General features: G+C 41.2%; 1 protein-coding gene across 2 annotated transcripts in view; it reads right to left on the bottom strand.

Moving 5' to 3' along the window:
• LOC127932128 (chemokine-like protein TAFA-2) overlaps positions 1 to 6,000 on the bottom strand; it is a 171,397-nt gene extending 165,397 nt beyond the window's left edge. For both annotated transcript variants that reach the window (XM_052526534.1, XM_052526533.1), the window contains exon 1: positions 5,480 to 6,000. The gene's annotated coding sequence lies outside the window, so the exon portion shown is untranslated. The remainder of the gene's footprint in view (positions 1 to 5,479) is intronic.

The following is a 6,000-nucleotide window of genomic DNA, read 5'->3' on the forward strand; positions in this document are numbered from 1 at the left end:
TGACCTAAGACAGGGTATTTTTACTAGGATTAAATGTTAGTAATTGTGAAAAACTGAGTTTCAATGTATTCGGCTAAGGTGTATGTAAACTTCCGACTTAAACTGTATATTATCTTAGACGTGAAAATACCGCCTCCTATCCTTAAGAAGTTAAACTGTATATTATCTTAGACGTGAAAATACCGCCTCCTATCCTTAAGAAGTTAAACTGTATATTATCTTACACGTGAAAATACCGCCTCCTATCCTTAAGAAGTTAAACTGTATATTATTTTGGACCTGAGATGCAAAAAGTCCCAAATGCAATGTACCAAGAAGGAAGTAACCCTACCTAAATAATGCAGATGTTACATTTTAACTTAATTAAAATCGGAGAGAGAATGCAGTCAACTAATAAAGCAGGCAGCGGACCATTTTGTGGTGCTGAAACGTAAAGCTGCAACCACAGAGCAATCAATAGAAGGTGAACAGTGCCTGCTGCTGAAAATATAGATAAATTGTTAAGCAACAGATGGAGAAAAGCTACACCAGTCGAATAATTCATTTCAATATTAATCTTAATTTTTATTTGACTTTACAAACAACAAGAGGGCTTAATTGGAGTTTATTATTTCTGAACCAAGGCCCGTATAAAATAACTTAACTTGCTGAGGTAGGCTATGTGGCTTAACAGCATCTTTCACTAGAAAAGAAAATGGCCTAATAGAAGTGTTTTATTTTTTATTAGACCTACTTACAACTGCAACTGGCCAAGAATGTAGTATCCTACATAAAACAATCATTTAAAGAAAAAATGGCGATGTTTGTGTCTGAATGTCTGTATCGGGAGTCTCGGGATAACCTGCTCCTGTAATGACAAAACAAACAGAAAATACTGTCAGCATGAGACCTAAATATTGCTGGATAAGCACTAATAAAAATAAGAATTAGTAACCTTTAACTATTTATTAAATACTAAGTTACTTACTTAATGGGAAAAGTTGCATTTCCCCTCTGACAGGATCTTGTGGATGTGTGGTGAGAGGGATGTGATTTTGATGTTCAGATAGTCCTCGATTAACCTTTGTGAAAGCTGGTTCCTGTCGTGAGTCATGTTGGAAAAGGAGGACTCGCAGGTGTAAGTCGATCCTAACTTTGTTAGAACATAAAATGCTAGTTACTTTATTGTGCTGTATTCCTCTGAGCATGCCACCGAAAACGCACACAAGGACTCGGCACTCCTGAGCGCATCCCTGATTGGGCTCGATGTCTGGAGTTCAATCAGTTCAGTTTGAATTGCGGCCTCATCCAGCGAGGGTATCGTTTTCTTAGCAAGGGAGGAGAATTCTCCACCTGGGCGGACTGTGAAAGGATCATGTACAAACACAATGATATCCTTGTGCAGACATGCTGTAGTCTTCAAATCTGGTGGAGAAGTTGTCCCTCAGCTGCTTGATGAAATCTTCCATCACCTCTGTGACAATGCTGCGGCCTGGTCCCTCTGCCTGGCGTTTCTTCAGTGTGCTGCAGTGCAGTAGCCTTCCAGATGACAAGTCCAAATCCGACAACTCAACTGAAGTAAAGGCCTCAAGTTTTTCCACCACATCCATTACTGTTGTCCCTCTTCCTTGTAACTGCAGATTTAACCAGAATATGTCAGCCAAATAGAGCTTTCCATTACTCAGCCAGCGCACATTGTTGTGAAGCAGGAGATCATCGTGGGTGGCCTCCTCTGACTCTGTCACAAGCTTGCAGAAAAGATGGTGTCGTGTTGCTTGACGTCCCCCTGACAAAGTTGATTATGCACATTACTTTATCCATCACATCTCTTAGCTCACTGTTTAGTCAGGCACACAGCACACTCTGATGGATGAGACAATGCAAGCCATTCATTTGTGGGGCGATTTCCAGGCCCCTGTATCTGCCCACCATAGCAGGAGCCCCGTCGGTGACAACAAAGTGGACTTTTTTGATTGACAAGCCATGCTGCGTAAACAATTCTTCCAGATTTGTGAATGTGTCCTTCGAGGGGAATCAGTGCCAGTAGCTCTTGTATAAAGTAATTTCCATGAAAATAACAGACATATTACACACACAACTGTGCTACATCGGTGTTGTAAGTACTCTCATCAATAGCCAGGGAAAAATGCTCAACATGACTGAGCCCCTCTAGAACAATCCTTTGCAGGTGATCCGCCAGAGCATAAAGGTGGCTATTGACGCAGACAGAGGCACCTGTTTGACAGACGCAATTATGCTTTCCATAGACTTGTCGGTAGCCAATTCCTCCAAAACTGTCACCATGCACTTTTTAAATATATCCACGTCTGTGATGAACATGTTGTGATTGGTTATAACCCAGGATGCTTTTATGAAGGCACTTGTGACCTTCTGTTCTTGGGTCAGGCCACGAAGGAGGATTCTGCTTCCACGTGTGTTGCTTGCAGTCAATGCTTACATTTTTCTGCGCCAGGCCTCTGTCTGGGGCAGGAAGGCCACTTTGATAGTATCATGCTTAGATTCATAATGCCATCTGAGATTGAATTCTTTGCAAACAGCAACATTGTCATTGCAAATAATACACACTGGATTGGCATTGGAGAAAGATGGTGAGATAAACACATATCTCCCTGTCCTTTATTCCCTGAAACTTCGATTTTCATCATCTACTTTTCTTTTGATCGTTTTGGAGAGCAACATTTTCTCTTGCTATCGAGCTAATTGTTCTGAACGAATGTTGGCATTAAAAAAGTTGTGTAGACTACAGTAGGCTACTCAGAACTGTTTTTCCCAAACAATCAACACACAGAGAAATAGAGAAAAAGTCATAATTGAATAGCGACATTAGAAATTTTAGGAGCATAATTAGATCAGAAATTACTATGTTATTGTCACTGAATTTATATTAATTGTGCTATTTTTACATGCTAATTATGTTCTGGCCCGCCGACAATTAGCTCAGAGAAAATTTGGCCCGAAGCCGAACCTAGTTGATGAACTCTGATCTACACGTAAGCACTAACAATTACAACACTGCACCGAGTTGCAGTGCAATCATCTCCACTGTCAAACACTTTCATCACACGTCGAGCTAGTGCAGATTTGAAACAAATTGCACAAACATAGGTGTCCTAATTTGAGCATGATTACAGGACAATTGGGGGGTCGAATTGGATCAAAGCCTTTCATAGACCACCTTACCTCACACCCACCATCCTAACCCTCCAACCACCATCCTAACCCTCCACCCACCATCCTAAAACTCAACAAACCATCCTAAACCTCCATCCACCATCCTAACCCTCAACCCTCGATCCTAACCCTCCACCCACCATCCTAACCCACAACCCACCATCCTAACCCTCAACCCACCAACCTAACCCTCAACCCTCCAACCTAACCCTCAACCCTCCACCCACCATCCTGACCCTCCACCCCAATACATTCTCATGAATTGTCCACCATCGTTTACATCCAGTTTAACTGTCACAGGCACTGACGCCCAAATAATCCCAATGTGGCCTTTGCTCCATCTGTCAGCAATACCTACCAATAACACAGCCCAATAAACCCCCCTCAGAACAAGCAGCTCCGGGGGCTACTGACGGCAATCTATAAAACACTGTAATGGGTTGCCTGTCAGCGGGTGTGAAAGGGAAGATCTAACCCTCCTCTGACTCTCTGGAGGGACTTCAATTAATCACAGCAGAGCTGTATCGCAGCCACGCAATAAGATCCATAAGGTTATTACCATCAGTGTTCCGCAGGATGAAATGCGATGATAGCACTAATTGCAGAAAAACAGCTGACCGCACAATGCATATCAGGGGGATGAAGGACAGATGAAAGAAAGGAAAACCAGGAAGGATCATATAGTCAGACGAAGATAAAGAGCTGAGGGTGTTGAAGAAGGAGGGAGGAAGAGAGAGAGATTGGAGAGCGAGGGGGAGAAAGAGAGAGAGAGAGAGAGAGAGAGAGAGAGAGAGAGAGAGAGAGAGAGAGAGAGAGAGAGAGAGAGAGAGAGAGAGAGAGAGAGAGAGAGAGAGAGAGAGAGAGAGAGAGAGAGAGAGAGAGAGAGAGAGAGAGAGAGAGAGAACAGAAGAAGGAATATGTGGTGGTGTGTGGCATAAGCATAAATATCTACAGTGGCAGATAGTGTTTGTTTCCCAAATCACAAATCCACTGTTTCTCTGTCTCCTTCATCATACACCTGATTTGTTGGAGCATTGAGAGTAAACAGCAAAAGTCACATTTAAAAGACAGATCCCATAATGTGAATAGTCAAATCCACTGCGCATTGTCTTAGCATAGGGAGCTCATCTTTTCCTAGTTGTCAACACACAGATTGTTTAGATAATAACTTCTGAGAAACAGACTTGATTGTGAATTGATCAAAGACTTCGTTTTGAGTTTAATGTTAAAAAACTAAGTTATTAGTCATACAAGTCATGTATATTTTTTGTTAAGCTGATTCATTGAAGCAAACATTAGTGTGAAATATTCCCTGAACTGCACCAGAAAAATGGTGCTGCACCCAAACAGGACAGACAGATTAAAGGCAATACATCACACATCCATGTGATTACAGTTGAGTATGTAGCAATATACAGTATATTATACAGTATATTATATAGGCCTACAATGAGGGGTACATAAAACAGTCTATGTGTGTGTGTGCGTTTGAGCGTGTGCGTAGGCGTGTGCGTGTGTGTGTGTGTGTGAGAGGGGGGGTCTACCATTGCATGCTTTAATTATTAGAATTTCTTCAAAATGCCCTCAGTTATGGGATTCACATTATGAGAGAAGTTATCCACTCACAGACCTGTATCTGAGCTGCACCAGGAACTGCCATATACACTGGATACAATTATTCAATGTTTCTTCTCATTTTATTATTGAAATGAAACCCATCACAACTCATTTACAGCATCATTGAATATTAGGCCTATGTTCATATGGATCTCATTCATAACCTCCTGTGCCAACTTTTGATGCAGATTCTGTGGGCTAATATGCAGCTGCCCATAAGGAACACGGTGTTTTACACACATGATAAAGAGAAGAAACCAATACCCAACACTCTCTAGATAACATGTTTAGACACACGTGAACGCTTTAGTCATCAACCATTATTTATTGGGATTGTATTGGTTTGCATCTCCATCTAAAATAATGGTTTCCATGCATCTATCCCTATCACAAATGAAGCACACATGTAAAATTATAGTTTTCGTAAACAAAAATAATAATTACCACAAAAAGGTATTTGAACATCGGATAGATTGTTCAGTATGTAAAAAAGTCACATTTTTAAGTCTGTCGAAATCGCTGTAAATTCATATATCAAGTCCACAGAATGTGATTGATGTAGGCTATTCCATACAGTGCACAGACGTGTTATGCTCACACAATAAGCGTTAATAATTTCGATGTATAAAAATACCAAGTGATTTAGACGTGATGAAATTATGTAGCCTATTGATAAAATCGTTAAACCTACCTGTCGTTGTGCTGTCAATTAATCCCGGGAAATGCCCCTCTCATTTGCTCTCCATTTTCAAAAACAAAAACAGGGTAATGTTAAAGAAATACAATTTCCTTTAGCCCGTGAATGTGCCCACCACGACAAAACATAACCTAGGAAAAATGTGTAGACATCAAGCTTTCAAAACGACAAATCCCTGAGTCAAAAGATGTCAAAAGAAAATGTAGCCTATTGCATAGACTTTCAAGCTCGACCGGGCTCCCGGCTTAATCGGTCGACTGCATATATAGCAACTCTGAAGTCTTCTAAAGTTCCTGGTCCTTTAGCGTTTTTTCACAACTTCCCAACCGCAAAAGCAAGAGAGCTTGAAAGCAACGACTGATAGTCAATCATTGTTTCTACAGAACAGATTGTTCTTATTGCAGTTCATCCAGTATTGTTTCGTTCATGTGTTGTGTGTAGACTGTCTCTTCACGGTCCAGACGACGCATTTGAGATGAGGGGTCCACTCCGGAGCGTTAGCAACGGCAGGCAGA

This window comes from Oncorhynchus keta, chromosome 10 (assembly GCF_023373465.1).
Source record: "Oncorhynchus keta strain PuntledgeMale-10-30-2019 chromosome 10, Oket_V2, whole genome shotgun sequence".
In the NCBI taxonomy this organism is placed as follows: Eukaryota; Metazoa; Chordata; class Actinopteri; order Salmoniformes; family Salmonidae; genus Oncorhynchus; species Oncorhynchus keta.